This window comes from Equus caballus, chromosome 2, assembly GCF_041296265.1.
Source record: "Equus caballus isolate H_3958 breed thoroughbred chromosome 2, TB-T2T, whole genome shotgun sequence".
NCBI lineage: Eukaryota > Metazoa > Chordata > Mammalia > Perissodactyla > Equidae > Equus > Equus caballus.
Genome location: NC_091685.1, coordinates 53830455 through 53847588, shown reverse-complemented (window position 1 = coordinate 53847588; position 17134 = coordinate 53830455).

Below are 17134 nucleotides of genomic sequence, written 5' to 3'. Positions count from 1 at the left end.
TCTCTTAGAACAGGGTCTGACAGAGAGTAACTGCTAGTAAGCGTTGGCTAATTTTATCCCGGAGTAACTGGTGTTCCAACAATGCCCTGCAGGAATCTGCCTCTGCTAGTTTTTGGACTGGCTCTCCTGTTGACATTGATCTCAGGCAAGCTCTCCCCTGCGCAAAGACCACCACCAGAAGCTGCAGGCTCGATGCTACCGGGTTAGCAATCCTGGCAGAAGGAATGTGTCTTTTGCTTAATATTTCCAGCAAAAGTTCCGAGGGGCCAGCTCTGTGGCTGAGTGGTTAAGTTCGCGCGCTCTGCTGCAGCGGCCCAGGGTTCGGATCCTGGGCGCGGACATGGCACCGCTCGTCAGGCTACGTTGAGGCAGCATCCCACATCCCACAACTAGAAGGACCTGCAACTAAGATATACAACTGTGTACAGGGGCGGTTTGGGGAGATAAAGCAGGAAAAAAAAAAGATTGGCATCAGTTGTTAGCCCAGGTGCTAATCCTTAAAAAAAATTAAAAAAAAAAAAGATTGGCAACAGTTGTTAGCCCAGGTGCTAATCCTTAAAAAAAATTTAAAAAAAAAAAGATTGGCAACAGTTGTTAGCCCAGGTGCCAATCTTTAAAAGAAAAAAAAAGTTCCGAGGGTGACTTTCACTGGAACTAGTAAAACGGCCATCTCTGAACTGGTCACTATGGGCAGTGGAATGAACTAGACTAATGCTCCCTCTGGAGCCAAACACTGTGTTTGCTTCTCTTTCATATTGAAGGTATTTTCATCGTGACACTTGAGAGGGTAGGTTGGAAGCGGGTGAAGGGATGGCCTGGCAGTGCAGGACAAGAAAAGTAGACTTTTAACCAATCCTGCTGTATTTAGCTTTATGCCATGCACTCACCTCTTGCAAGTGCCTGGTACCCCCAAGTCCCAGGCCTTCCACGTTCCTTTGGAACAAATTTGCTTGCTCCTTTTTCATGTCTGCCAGTGTGGGTGCTTAGTTCCAGCTTTTTCCATCCTGCCAAGTCAGTTTTGTCACCCACTCTTGTCCCTCTCAAGTTCAGTTTATCCGTGTATATTTACGCTACTTAACGTGTATTTACAGTCATTTAGTGGACTTTCTAGAGAGAAAGGAGAAGAATGCACCTGTTTATTCCACCTTGTAATCTTGATGCCCTACAGAAAGTTTTCTTAAGGCGGTGATTCCTGCCGTGCTGACAAATACTGTTCTTGAGTTTAACGGTTTCCCTCAATAAGATGTGTTGGATAAATAGGAGAGACTATGGATTCTGCCTGCTTCCCTGAGCAGTGAGGATGCTTCTTTCTTTACCATTGATAGGAGGCACAGCAGAACTATGCTTTAAGAGCAGCTGGTGAAGAAACTGGTTAGTAAGTACCCTTAAAGATGCTGTGGTAAGGACAGCATTTGGTAGAGAGATGTACAATGGTTAAGATCATGTGTCTAGTCTTATTAATCATAAATAAAGGTAAAAGAGCCCTTAAATGAGATCTGTGGGGAAACTCAACACAAGAAGCAGATGCTTAACTTCTGTGGGCACTTCTGGAAGCATCCATTTCATGGCCAATGTCTCTGCGTTACATATGCAACAGTGTTTCTAGGTGCCAATACCTTGGGCCAGCATGTGGGATATGAAGGTGAATAAAACAGAGCATCCACCGGGGCTTTGTTTCCCATTAGAAGGACTAAAATATTTTGGTAAAATGTGATGGCTGCCAAAATAGTAAAATGCCCACTGTGGGATATGACATATAGCATGTTATACAGAATAAATTAAAATACCTGGTCAAAGTGATTTCCTGATTACGTTTTTTTCAGACTCTTCAGTCAGTGGTTTCCACCTGAACTGGGAAGATATTTCTGTTTTTTTGTCCATAAGCATCAGCTCAGTGCCTATGGTTAATGTTCAGAGTTAACCCATTTTTATTATAATGCCTGTGGTTTTTGTATTTGTTGTTGTTACTTAATATCCGAGCTCATCTTCCCATTTAATGTCTTTTCTTTCAAGCATAAAATTTCCCCGCCTATGCTGAAATAGCATTTTAAAGAAAAAGGGTTCCCATATGAGTGTGTATTTTTAGGGCTAAAAGCAAAGATCCTCTTAAGGTGAATACAAAAACTCCACTCTCTAAGTTAGCCTTGGGGCTGTTTAAGACCCAGAAGGTGGCAGGTAGAAGGAAGTGCTCAGGCCAGTTTGGGAAATCAATGGGAAAGTGTAAAAGTGGAATTTCTTAATAATACCCCATCCTGAAAACTAAGGTGACTTTGTTTTTACTCAATAATATAATGAGTTTTATTTTGAGTGATGCTGGATTTAATGGCTAAATCCATATGTGTATTTAGCCTTGGGCTTTATTTCCACAGTAAGTGACAGGAGATAAGCAGCCTTAGAGTGTCTTAATTGGTTTGTGTTTAGCATTTAGGCTAATCAGCAGTAGCAGAGGTGCCCCGGGCCACTTCGGGCCTGGTAATGGGCTTTATCTAAACCAGGCTTTGTTTATGTTATTGACTGGAGTTGAATTGCTCCTGTTTCTTATACACTTGAATGTTAAGCTGGATTTGCAAGTGTAGCTCAAGAATTAGCCCAGGTCTGGAACAAGGCAAACCAAATGAAAAGCAAGTATCATGCCATCCCTGGCATAGGACAGCTGTGAGGTAATAAGAGCTGAAGAAGACTTAGCTGGGTGAAGAAAACTTTAAACCAGTCATCAGAGCTCGAGGGACCACATGTGAAACCAGGATTTCTCAAATTCAGCACTATTGCCGCTTGGGGCTGGATAATTCTTTGGTGGGGGTTATCCTGTGCATGGGGGGGATGTTTAGAAGCATCCCTGGCCTCCTTCCAGCAGAGGAGAGTAGCACTCCTGCCCCAAGTTTTGACAAACAAGTGTCTCCAGACATTGCCGACTATCTCCTGGGAGCCAGCATCACACTGGATTGAGAACCACTGGGTTAAATGAGGCTCAGATATAGCTTTGGTCCCTGCAGAGGTAGGCATGTATGTATGTGTGTATTTCTATTAGATGCTAGAATTTTAATAGTTTGGAGATTTCACGTAATTATCTGCATTTTGGGGTTCTCCTGAAATATGAGGAGATCTTTCCTCAGTGCCACATGGTAATTACCAACAGGAGGTGGTTAGTAGCTGTCCCTTTTCAAAAAGACACATGCTGTCCAGGTCCCCCTCTGCTGTGTCTCTCCCAGGCTGCTTCTCTCATTTGCCTGCACTGGCTCCTTGAGGCATTTGCTTTTCTAACTCCTGCTTTAACTTTTGCACTGTCAGAAGCTTATCCCTTCACGCCAGGAGGATTTGGGATCAGATGGAACTGAACTTGGGTCTTGGCTTGACCATTACTGCTTTTGAGACTTCTCTGTGTCTCAGTTTCCTTATCTGTTGTATGGTTTAGCCTCAGGAGCATCTGCAAAATGGGAATGTTAACATATTCAATTTAGAGAAGTTAGAGACTTAAAAGGGACCATATCTGAAAGCCCTAGAACTTAATAAATGTTGCTCCCCTGTCTCATTTTTTCAAATGCCCCTGGGCTTCTGTTCCAAAGGTGCGCAGACTCATAAGATTAGGCCATTTCCTCCCTTTCTCATTTGCATCTTTTCAGGCCCTGGCGACTGGAGCCTCTATCCATCAGCTGACAATGGCCGTCAGGGCCGCCACACTTTGTTTTTATGAACTATGAGGGGAAATGGGGGTTTATGAGCCAATATCAAGGGAAGCTGCTTCAATACTACTTTTCTCTCTTTCCCTTCAAGGACAAACGTCTGGGGACCAAGGCAGTTAGATACGGTGCCCCCGTTACACACACACACACACACACACACACACACACACACACACAAATCAAGCAGGAAGTCAGGCATTCAGGACATGCAGCATGGATTCGGACTCAGCTGGCGTCTGTGAATTAGCTCCTAGGACCTTGAGGTCCTGAGTAATTTCTCCTGTACTGTCTCACTTGGCAGCTTCCGTCCTGCTGGTGGTCAGAGAAAGTGGGACGTTCTGAGTTAGTTTCGCTGGTGCTTCAGTGGCCTTTACGCAGCTCCTTAAACTGTGGGGTCTTGTCCTGGAGTCTTTGCACATGCTGTTCCCTCTGTCTCACGTGTGCCTCTCCTCTCCCCCAAACCCTTTATCTAGTTACTTGTTCCCTTCCTTCAGCTCTCTGCTCAATTGTGAATTCCTCAGGGAAATGTCTTCTGATCACCTGATTCTGTTAGTTTCATGGCCTCATGCTCCTCCTCTCAAAGCATCTGTCATTGTTACGCTGTAGTCTCTTTAATAAGTATTTGTCTTCCCCAGTAGACTTGCACTTCTCTCAGGTCAAAGGCCATATCTGATTTTGCGCACTTTTATATCCTTAGCTCCCAGCATAGTGCCTAGAACATATTAGGTGCTCAATAAATATTTGTCAAGTGAATGAGAGAATAGGTTTTCCTGGAGTAGCAATCTCCAGATTCCAGTGGCTTAACACAGCAAAGGGGTCTTTCCCCTTCAGGCACGCTTCTTGTCCACAGCAGTAGGCTCCAGCCTCTGCCACGTGTCATCCTTGTTCAGATCTGTAGGCAGAGGCAGCCTCTGCCATCTGGACTGTTGCATGGTCAGTGTGGCCAAATGTGCACCAGCTCTTAAATAGCCTTCCACCCAGAAGTGACATATTTCACTTCTACTCACATTGTATGGGCTAAAGCAGGTCATATGTTCTTGCCTAACCTCAGTGGGGTGGGAAGTGCAATGCTCCTGTGTAAAAACCAGTTTAACCATCTTGGCTATAAGACCTGTGTGAACTACAGCCACTGACCTTGGGGAATCAACTCTGCCAAGTCAGCCTTTCATTTTAGCTTAATTTATCCTGGCAGCGTGGGCCACATCTCCCTTGTTCTTAGGAAGCCCACATTAGCATCCATTCTTCCATTCCTTCAACTAACATTTTCAGAAACTGCATTCTGGGCCAGGCCCAAGGTGAGCAATGAGGCCAAAGATGAGTAAGGCGTGGTCCCTGCCTTCAAGAGGTCTATAGACTAGTATGGGTGGGAGTTTTTAATGTGTTTATAGTCTAAGTGGCTTTACAGTGTGGAAAGTGTAACTTTTAAATATAGTTTTGTTTGTTAAGGTAGGGCTTTTAAATTGAGGTTCAAGGAAACCTGGCAATCTCTGGATATATTCTTGGATGTCTGTCACTGTCAAGTCTGAGAAGTATTCATCTAGGGGGATATTACATGGAATCAAATAAATGCAACAAAGTCTGATGACTTCACAAAGACACGTTATGTATAGTGCTGAGGGAATACTCAAGAGGGAATGACTGATTCTGCCTGTGGGAAGTGAAAGAAGCCCTCACAGAGGAGAGATTGTCTGAACTGGGTATTGAAGAAGAAGGCAGAATGACTAGATAACTTGTTAGAAGAGAGAGTATGTTTTGGAGCTGATAGCTGATTCCTAGTCTGGGATTTGCCATTGATCAGCTACATGATATTAAACAATTCTCTTAATCTCTCTAAACCCGGGTTTCTCTTCTGTAAGAATGGACGTGACAACACTCCCTGTTGTGAGAACGGTTAGCACACATACCACATTCACAGCTATCATTACCAGCTTGAGAAGGAAAAAAGAGTCCAAGTATGGAGGTACGTGTGCAGTGGCAGAAAGCTAAGACACAGCTTGGCATGGTTAGGAAAGTGGAAGTAGTTCAATGTGACTAGAGCTATGGATTGCTAACTCAAATTCCTCCAGGGGCCAGGCAGGTAAGATCAACAAGGGAAACCAGAGAATAAAGATGGGTGGAGACTATGGCAAACTGGAGAGCCCACCTGTTGCCTGAAAACATTGAAATTTAACTGTTTAAAACACACGAGCAGGTACAATAAATCATGACTTCAGGCTGGGTTTGGCTGGTGGACTGCCAATAACAGCCTGATAACAGGTATGTGTGTGGTCATGAGTGTGTGTGCTTGTGTGCGTGTGCATGCAGAAAACAGGCTTGGAATGGAGACAATGTGAGGGATTATAATAGAAAGGGAGGCAAAATTACAGGCACTATATGAGGTTGAGATCTGAGTTACAGAAGTGAGGATATGAAATCTATAGATTCCAGGCTTCCCTTCCCATGTGTTATTCAAACCAAAATTAATGAAAGCCGGGCCAGGGTCAAAGAGCCTTTGGAGTTTCTGGAAGAGATTGAGAGGGCTGTAAAGTTGGAGAACAGAGTAGATTCTAGACCTGAATAATCAGTTAATGCCTTTTTAATGATTGTGAAGGAGATATGTACAAGTTCCAAGTCAATCTCAAGGATTAATTAACCAAGGCAACAGGGCCTGTGTCTCAGCAGATAAACCAGCAGAGAGTGGCTTGCAGACAAGCCCATTTTACCGTCAAACAGGAAGACACAGATTCACATCTTAACTCCTCTCACGTGGCATCTGCGGAAAGGACTCAGCATTTTTCTGTCAAAGTGTATGAGTTTGAGGAGCAGGGAGAGGAGAAATGATATGCAAGAACACTAAAAAGAATGGAAGGTTTTTTCCTCATCCAATGAGCCAAATCTAATAAAGAAAGCTCCAGGGAGAAGAAAATCAAGATTCAGGCAGCTGAGAAAACCTGGTTAGAGGAATCTTTTCTAAGCGCTATTGAAGATTTCCTGAAATTTGTAATTACACTACCATAGCTTTTTGTTTCTCAGAAGCCACTAATATTTTTTCCATTGTTTATGAAAATGTCCAGGTACCCTAGCAATAAATTTTGTACATCACAGCCTCGGCTGACATGTCCCTGTTGGGAAGACAAGCTGAAAAGCATGAGACAGTTAAATGGCATTTCGAGGCTTGAAATAGTACATTATAATTTTGCCCTTGTCTCTACCCCTGCACTCCAGGAGGTATAGAGGCTGGGCCACATTCTTTATATTCCCTGTGCCTGTTCAAGGGCCGGGAACCTGGCAGGTGTTTGATCAATGCTTGTTGAATAAATAAATTTATTAAATAAGAAACTCACAGTAAAAGCCCAAGTGTGTTTGGAGAGGTCGCAACAAAGAGACCAGATCTTAGATTGGAGCTATTGTTAAAACGTGCAGTTCAGCAGAGTGGTCGGGGGCAAGGTCATCGAGAGCCAACTGCCCAGTTCCTATTCCTAGTTTTACCACTTAAAAGCTGTGTGAATTTGGGCAATTCACTTAAGACACTTGCCTCAGTTTCCTCATCTATCAAAATGGTGAAGAGAACGTTATCTCCCTCAGGAGGTTGTTGTGAGCATCACATACATTAGTTGATATTAAATCTATGGGAAGCACACAATAGAATTCAATCAGTATTATTCCTGGAGTGTTTTCTGGTGACATTCAACACACATTTATGCAGATACCTAAAAGATCCTTGAATTTTCATTTAAGTGCCAGGTACTGAGTTCATTAATTTTGTAGGCTTAATTTTCTTTAATCCTTGATGACTGTGTTTTTCTGTACTTCAAATATGCCAAACTTGTTCCTACCTAAGGACCTTTGCACAAATGATTCTCCTCAGGTGTTCTCGAAGGGCTCTGTTGAAAAGAACATCCACTCCTACTGTCCCTTTCTCTTCTCTTACCTGCTTCATTTCCTTGGTGGCACTTTTCATCATCTGAAGTTGTTCATTTGTGGTCCATCTCTCCTACTGGAATGTGAACTCCCTGAGGGCAGGGACCTCGTGTTGTTCACTGCTGTACCCTGGGGGCCAGTTCAGTGCCTGGCACATGGTGGGCACTCCCTGAATACTTAGTGAATGGACGAATGAAAGTTCTGTCATCACCATTTTACACATGAGGACAGCATGTCTCAAAAAGGTGAAGTCACTTGCCCACTATATATAAGCAAAGGGAGAGAATTAGGATTTATAGTCATGATTCCGAGGTCCGGGCTATTTCCACCACACCTATGTGACTTAATGTGTTGGAAACTACTCCTGGCTGTTACAGTGAGCTAAAGCTCTTGAACACAGCCCTTCTCCCAAAGGAGCTATGCTGAGCCACCAGAGAAAAGATTTTTAAGACAAAATTAATAAAATTGATGGTTAAAAATAGATGACCCTATTACACCTGTACTTGGAGTTAGCCAAACGGGAGGTTAAGGATATAGTCTTCTAGATGCCCAGTCTGCCCAAGATTTCTGACTCCAGCCCCAAGTTCAGGGATCCTCAGGGCCACTCTCACTTCAGACCAGCTGGTTACAAATTTGGGGGTTCCCACAACTACCCTCGGGTGCAATATTTCACCAGAATGACTCTCAGAGCTCTGGAAAGTGCTATACTTATGATTGTGCTTTATTAAAGCAAAAATATACACATCAGAACCAGCCAAAGGAAGAGGCGTATAGGGCAGAATCAGGAAGGCAGTTCCAAATGCAGAGCTTCTGTCCTCCTCAGAGATGCCTCATCCTCCGGACATCAAGTGTGGCCATTCGCATGTGGTATTGCCAAGGCAGGACGTTCCTCCAAGCTTTGTTGTCCAGAGTTTTCATTGAGGCTCCATGACTTCGGCATGACTGATTGAATGATTGCCCATGTGGTTGAGCTCCATCTCCAGCCCTCATCCCCTCCACCCACGTCAGGCTGCTGCTGCAAAGCTCAAAGCCTCTGAGCACAGGGTTGGTCTTTGTGGTCCGGGCAGGGCCAGCCCCCTCTCAGGCAGTTGGGTAACAGTTTATAAACTATCTCTGGGCCCCGCTTTGAGGAACTTCATTAGCATAAACTATTCGGGTGCGGCCCCTCATGAATAACAGAGACATTCCAGTCACTCAGGAAATTCTCCCAAGAGCGAGGACAAAGGGCAGACCTCTCTCTAGAGGCCAAATTCCTTACTCCTCAAGCTGCCTCTCCAATTTTTTGGATTTAAGTTAAACCAACATTTCTCAGCTAAGAGTTCTTGGAATCCCACCCAGGGACATTGTCAGGTAGGAGAGACGTTTTTGGTTGTCACAACTGTGGTGGGAGGTGGTGCGACTGTTACCAAAATATGAACAGACCGATTTTGCCCTCTCACACGCTGTCTTGCTCCTGCAAACACAGCAACTCTGATGAGGCTGTCCTTATAGGTAAGGATATAGGAATCTGCCTACAAATGTGGTAGTCAGACCAGGCCCCAAATATCTGATTCTGTTCACCTAGACATGCTCTAAGTCAGAGCAGCTCACAGGTGTGAGTACGGCTGGTATATACTACATCATTCTAGAAGCTACGTGGACAGGGTGTTAAATAACACTGAGTCACATAATTAGGACATTACTCACATTTTACTTCTCTTTCTGTCTGATTTTGCCAAGGAGAGTGTCTGAGTTTGGGGCTAGTGTATCTTTAACACCTCTCTATTGTTAGCTTACCTCCTTGTTTTTTATAAAGAAAGAGTGGTTTTCGACTTGGACCCTTTATTGACAATATCTACGTAAAATTTTAAAGTGTACTTCGTTTCTGTTTCTGATATATTTGTGCTTACCAGATCATCTATTTTTGGCAAATGATACCAGTTATGTTAAGTTTCCTTATACATATAATTTCTCTCAAGAAGTACAAGTTCTAATTTAAATGAGAGCTTTTTATGTAAAAGTCATTCAATTGAAAGACGATATTAAGTAAATGTGGTAGAAACTTGTGGTGCTCACTTATATCTGGTCCTCCCTTTGGGCATCCAAGGGGACTGTCCCGTTTTCCTGCAGGTAAACAGGGCCGGGACATTAGTCCTGGCTCAGAGGCAGGCTGAGGCAGGGAGTAGCCCGCGTGATCTCCCCACTGTCACTCAGCCACCATCCACCCAGAAGCCATGTGCTGAGAGGACCGTAAGCACTTTCTGGTGGAGCCTCCCTGAGGTGGGGGCAGAGCACAGCTCCTGCCAGCCAACAGTGGGCACGTGGCATGAGCAAGAAGTAGGCATTGTCTGCATTAGACAATTGACACCTGAGGATTCGTTTGTTATTACAACATAGCCTAGCTCTCTTTGCAACACAGAAATTAGTACCAGGAGTGGGGTGATTTTATAACAACAACTGAAAATATGCAGCATTAGCTTAGCAGTTGGAAGATGAGGCGCCTGGAAACTGCTGTCAGAGGCCACTGGCATGGTTCTCCCTGGTGGGCAGCAGCAAACATTTGGTCACACTGTCCCTTGTGATAACTTGGGAGGCAGACCATGCACCTTATTGACTGATGGCTCTAAGAAAGAATTGGAAAATAAGATACTAGGAGTGTGTGTTGGCTGCATGTGGCAATATATTGTGTGAAAGCAATGAGCTAGGAAAAAATTGGTCAGTTTGTAGTCAGAAATAAAAAATAAATGAATAAAGAGATTCCAGCAATTGTTTGCATAATCATAGTCATAGAACAGGAGGTATGTAGTTCTGGCAAAAACGGAAACCCTTCATGGCAGCACTGTCCGGAGCTGACTCTTTCTGTTGAGGAGTTACTGTTTAAATGAAGTCCCCTGTGTCAGGAGGGCACGTCTCCAGGATCAGTCATCAGCAGAATCATGGAGTTCATGTGAAATCAGAACTAGGGTTCTTCAAGTTGGAAAGAGTCTTCAAGGAACTCCCTTGATGAATAAGGCTAAGATATAGGTTTAGGATATTTAAGGCTGAAGGGCTGAGGGAGGCAAGAGCCTTGAGAAGAAAACACAATTTGGAAGGAAAGGCAGGCTCCATGGATGGTACCCAAGGGAGATTGGGACAGCCAGGATTATGCTGAGAAGGACTGTCAGGAGGGAGCAGAGAGGGACTTCTGACATGAATTTTCAGAAGTCAGGGAGCAGCACCAGGATTCTAGAATGTGTTTTCTAAGGTAGGATTATCGGTGAGTTAGACAGCTGAGTCAAAAAGATATGCCAAAATGGCTCCTTGCACACATCTCCACTAGAGAGTTGATCACATGGCATTCTTCTTCCAGGCTCACTTGTTATTTGACCTCTCTAGTTTGGGTGCTGCTTGAGAGCAGAGCTAAGGTCGTTGTCTCTATGCCCAGTGCCCAGCACGGGACCTAACCTAGGAGAGTGGGACTACGTTAATATTTCATAGATGAATGACTAAATGAGTGAAAGTGGATAAAGGGAAATATAAATTGAGCAAGCAGCAGAGTTGGGGACCAGGGTTTATGTCTTGGTCAACAGGACGAGGAGTTGCAGAGAGAAGACTGGTCAGAACTGACAGTAAGGAACCAGAAGACTGGATGTTAGGACCCTCACTCATTCTTTCATTTATTCAGTCATTCAATAAACATTTTCTGTGCACTAGCTATGCTCCCAGCATGTTGCTGTGCTCTGGGGGGATGCTGGTGAGCAAAAGAGACATAATAATTGCCCTCAAAGTTCTTACAGCCTAAAAGACTCTATTTTACAAATGAGGAAACTGAGTCCTAGAGAGGGAAGGGTAATACAGCCAGCTATTGACAAGGTCAGGAAAGGACACAATATCCTGACCTCTGCTTTTAAGTATTAGAAACTACACCAAAGACCGTAACTAGTGCCCCAGGAGCCATATCTGGTCCTCAAAAACATTGTATTTGGCTCACATAGTGTTTGGAAAATTGGGAAATTTAGACATACATCAAGTTTTCGACTTTCTCTTGAAAATCAGAAGATCTGGCAACACTGGGCCCATGCTTCCTTGTGGCAAAAAACTGACAGGAGCTGAATAGCAAGCAGGTGTTTACTTTCAACACTGTCACCCCATCTCCATTCCCTTTGTGGCGCCACCTGTCTCCCGTAGTCATGTGACTTTGCAACCCCTGCTCCACACTATCTTTAATTTCCACATCTTGGTGCTAAGGATTCTTCCAGCTGTCTAACAAAGGGTGGCAAACATCACATTCTTATCCTGCAAGTGGAAGCTGCCAGCTACTCAACTTTTCTTTCTCATCCGATCTCCCCTCCATCTTGCCTCTCAAGCCTGACTTCTACTCGAGCATAGGAGCAAAACGGCGGGGTGAGCTGACCCAGGATTCTCTCCCCTCCAAAATACAACAAAAGATTGGAAGAACTGAATTTCAGAGAATAAACATAATGCCAGCTCATTAGAGACCTACAATACCAAGAAGGTGGAGATCATAAACCTAGCTTTACCCCTTTGGAGGCGCTGGAACGGTAGGAGAGAACATCGCTCCCTCCCCTAGAGTCTGTGATCGCTGCGGGGTGGGTCGGGAGGGAGCGGGGGAGGGGCCGGGCGACCAGGGTATCATCCAGGACTCCTGCCAGTGATTCAGTGGAGACCCGCTGACGGGGGGAAAGCTTCCGTCCACAGGGACCCCATAAATCAAGGGCCTTGGGAGACCAGAGAACAGAACAGATCTGAACCCAGACCGGCGAGTGTGAGTAACAGCCTCTCCCCTCCGGCAAAGCCAGTGGGCGCAGCCATCTTGCCCCAAGGCGGAGAGCTAACACACCGCTCTCAACCCCCATCTAGTGGCGACAGGCTGTAACTGCAACTGAATTCTACCACCATGCGAAAAAACCGCTCCTCTACCATCCAGCAATTTATAAAAGCCCCAGACCAGAAGGAAAACAATAAAAACACAGAATTAAGTCCTGAGGACTTGGAATTAGGTAAACTAAGTGATAATGAATTCAGAGCAGCTATAATAAAAAAACTCAATGAGGTAGAGAGAAAGATAGAGAAACAACAAGCCGAGTTCTGGAGTTACTTTACAAAAGAGATTGAAATCATAAAGAAGAATCAAACAGAATTACTTGAGATGAAAAACACAATGGACCAGATAAAACAGAATACGGATTCCCTGAATGCCCGTGTAGACAATATAGAGGAGAAAATTAGCATAATCGAAGATAATCTGAATGACACCAGGCAGAGGAAGAAAGAGAACTAAGAATTAAAAAAAATGAGGAAAATCTCCGAGAGATAATGGATTCAATGAGGAGTAAGAACATAAGGATCATAGGAATTCCCGAGAATATGGAAAAGGAAAATGGAGCAGAAAGTGTGCTTAACGAAATTATTGAAGAGAACTTCCCAAATCTAGGGATCAACGGAGAAATGTGTGTAGAGGAGGGTTTTAGCTCTCCTAGATTTGTCAATGTAAAAAGACCTACTGCAAGGCACATAGTAGTAAAGTTGGCAAATAGGAAAGATAAGTAGAGAATACTCAGGGAAGTAAAGGAAAAAAAGAGAATAACCTATAAAGGAACCCCTATCAGACTGTCAGTGGATTTCTCTACAGAAAACCTACAAGCTAGGAGAGAATGGAGTGACATATTCAAAGCTTTAAAGGATAAAAATCTTCAGCCAAGAATACTCTATCCAGCAAGAATTTCCTTCAGATATGAGGGAGAAATTAAGTCTTTTCCAGACAAATAGAAGTTAAGGGAATTTGTAAGTAAAAGCCCTCCATTACAAGAAATCCTCAAGAAGGCTCTCATACCTGAAAAAAAGAAAAAAGGGAGAAAGGGGACACAATCCACAGACTAGGGAGACTGATGGATAGAACCAGAACAAGATAGCAAATATTCAATTATAGCATTAGGGTAAAGGTAAGGAAACTACCAAAGCAAAGACGATCTTAGCATTTGAACTACAAATTAGTAAGACGAGTTGGAATAAAAAATGAAAATAATTATTTAGGAGAGGAAGAGCAAAGGGTCTAAATCAGTATTGGTCAAGTAGGTAAGAGACCACCAGAGAATAGACTATATTATACACGAGATTCTAAATACAAATTTCAAGGTAGACACTAAAATAAAGTACAGAACAGAGTCACAAATCATACATAAGGAAAAATCTAAGAAACCCAGCATGAGAAATTGCAGTATTAAATGGGTAGTCTAAAGCAAACAGGAAAAGAAACACAGGAAAACAAGATAATGAGTGACAGATTAACAGCATTAAGTCCACATGCATCAGTAATCACTCTCAATGTGAACGGATTGAACTCTCCAATAAAAAGACACAGAGTGGCAAAATGGATTAAAGAACATGATCCAACAATTTGTTGCCTCCAGGAAACACACCTCAGCCCCAAGGACAAACACAGACTCAGGGTGAAGGGGTGGAGGACAATACTTCAAGCAAATAGCAAGGAAAAAAAGGCAGGTGTTGCAATTCTCGTATCAGACCAAGTGGATTTCAAAATAAGACAGGTAAAGAGAGACACAGAGGGACAATATATAATGATCAAAGGGACACTTCATCAAGAAGAAATAACGCTTATAAATATCTATGCACCCAACACAGGAGCACCAAGATTCATAAAGCAACTATTAACAGACCTAAAGGAAGATGTTAAAAACAACACAATAATAGTAGGAGACCTCCACACCCCACTCACATCAATGGACAGATCATCCAGACAGAAAATCAACAGGGAAATAGTGGAGCTGAATGAAAAACTAAAACAATTGGACTTAATAGACATATATAGATCACTCCACCCTGAAAGAGCTGAATACACTTTCTTCTCAAGTGCACATGGAACATTCTCTAGGATAGACCACACGTTGGGAAACAAGGCAAGCCTCTACAAATTTAAAAAAATTGAAATAATAACAAGCATCTTCTCAGATCATAGTGCTATAAGGCTAGAAATTAATTACAAGAAAAAAGCTGAGAAAGGCACAAAGATGAGGAGACTAAACAACACACTACTGAACAAGCAATGGATCATTGAAGAAATTAAAGAAGAAATAAAAAAATACCTGGAAACAAATGAAAATGATAGCATGCCATACCAACTCATATGGGATACAGCAAAAGCTGTGTTAAGAGGAAAATTCATCGCAATACAGGCACATCTTAACAAACAAGAAAAATCCCAAATAAGCAAACTTAAAGCACACCTTACTGAACTAGAGAAAAAAGAACAAGTGAAGCTCAAAGTCAGCAAAAGGAGAGAAATAATAGAAGTCAGAGCAGAAATAAATACTATTGAAACGAAAAAGGCAGTAGAAAGGATCAGTGAGACAAAGAGCTGGTCTTTTGAGAAGATAAATAAAATTGACAAACCACTAGCCAGACTTACAAAGAAAAAAAGGGAGAAAGCTCAAATAAACAAAATCAGAAATGAGCGAGGAGAAATAACAACAGACTATGCAGAAATACAACAGATTATAAGAGAATACTACAAAAAATTATATGCCAACAGAATGGATAACCTAGAGGAAATGAATAAATTCTTGGACTCCTACAATCTCCCAAAACTCACTCAAGAAGAGGCAGACAATTTGAACAGACCAATCACAAGGAAAAAGATTGAAACAGCAATCAAAAACATCCCAAAGAATAAAACCCCAGGATCAGATGGCTTTCCTGGGGAATTCTACCAAACTTTCAGAGAGGATTTAATACCTATCCTTTTCAAGCTATTTCAAAAAATTAGGGAAGATGGAACACTTCCTAACACATTCTATGATGCCAACATCACGCTGATACCAAAACCTGACAAGGACACCACGAAAAAAGAGAACTACAGGCCAAATATCACTGATGAACATAGATGCAAAAATTCTAAACAAAATTTTGGCAACCGGCATTCAGCAATTCATCAAAAGAATCATACGTCATGATCAGGTGGGATTCATACCAGGGACACAGGGATGGTTCAACATCCGCAAATCAATCAATGTGATACACCACGTCAACAAACTGAGGAATAAAAACCACATGATCATCTCAATAGATGTAGAGAAGGCATTTGGCAAGATCCAACAGCCATTTATGATAAAAACTCTGAACAAAATGGGCATAAGAAGGAAACTACCTCAACATAATAAAGGCCATATACGACAAACCCATAGCCAACATCATACTCAATGGGCAAAAACTGAACGCCATCTCCCTGAAAACAGGAACGAGACAAGGATGCCCTCTATCACCACTCTCATTCAATATAGTACTGGAGGTCCTGGCCAGAGCAATCAGGCAAGAAAAAGGAATAAAAGGAATCCAAATAGGGAGGGAAGAAGTGAAACTCTCACTATTTGCAGACGACATGATTTTATATATAGAAAACCCCAAAGAATCCATTGGAAAAGTGTTAGAAGTAATCAACAACTACAGCAAAGTTGCAGGGTATAAAATCAATTTGAATAAATCAAGCCTGACTTCTAAACAGTGATAGGAATGTCCAGGGGTCCTGTGGTCTTCACACATCCTTCCATCCCCAGATCCCAAGGCATGGTGTTGGTGTGTGAGGAAGGACACCATCATCCATCCTATCATAGGGCACCATCATTTTTATATCCTAATCCTTCTGGTCTGTAAGTTCATTCATTATGTATGCAAAAATGGTAATATGCTGGTACTTTAATGCTCTTAAGCATCAATATTATTTAAAAAAGTGCCGTTTTTTCATCCGTAATTGAATGGTTTGCTTTATTATTGCTTTATAGTAGTGACTTTCCATTTCCATTTTCTATAGAGTGCCTGATTTTACCAGGAGGGCACCCAGAATCAGGAGGGCTGGCTGTACTTATTGCCTTCATTATAAGAGCAGCTAGCATTCAGGCACCAGAGCGATAATGTTCCTGGGACCAGAGTGAAAACACACAAGGAGGGAGGTGGATCCCTCTGGCTCCTGGGAATCCAGTATGCCATTTCTTATCAAAAAAGATCCTGGATCTGCAAAATCTTTTCCTTAGTGGTGACAGTTTGAACATTAACATGGATCGAGGGTTACTTATATCAGTTTGTACATTTAATCAGGTATTTTTTGCAGTTTTCAGCGAGATGTGAACTCTATCTCTGTCCAAGGCGTTTGGTTCAAATCAGCTGAGACAGAGAATGATCAAGATTTATGAATCTCATTCTGACTCCCATCACACAGTCACTGCAATTGCTACTTGCCAGCTGCACCCTCCCCCCGCCATCCCCAGTCTGACTGACACCCACTTCACTTTCTCTCCATCAAGTGATTTAATGTCCATCTTGAAAACTGTCAAAACACTTCTGGTGCTCCAGATAACAGCTGTGTGGTTTCTGTGGTCCCCCGACACCCCGCCTCCAATTATACCCAGCTCCCACCAATCTTCCCTTCCAAAGGCTATGGACATCTGAAGCCAGGGCATGGGGGCTTCTGAGAGGGGGTGTCAAGCCCAGAGCACACGGTGGCAGTCACCTTTGACAGGTGGTAGTGGAAACAAACAGGTGACTTGAGTCAAACCAGGATAACT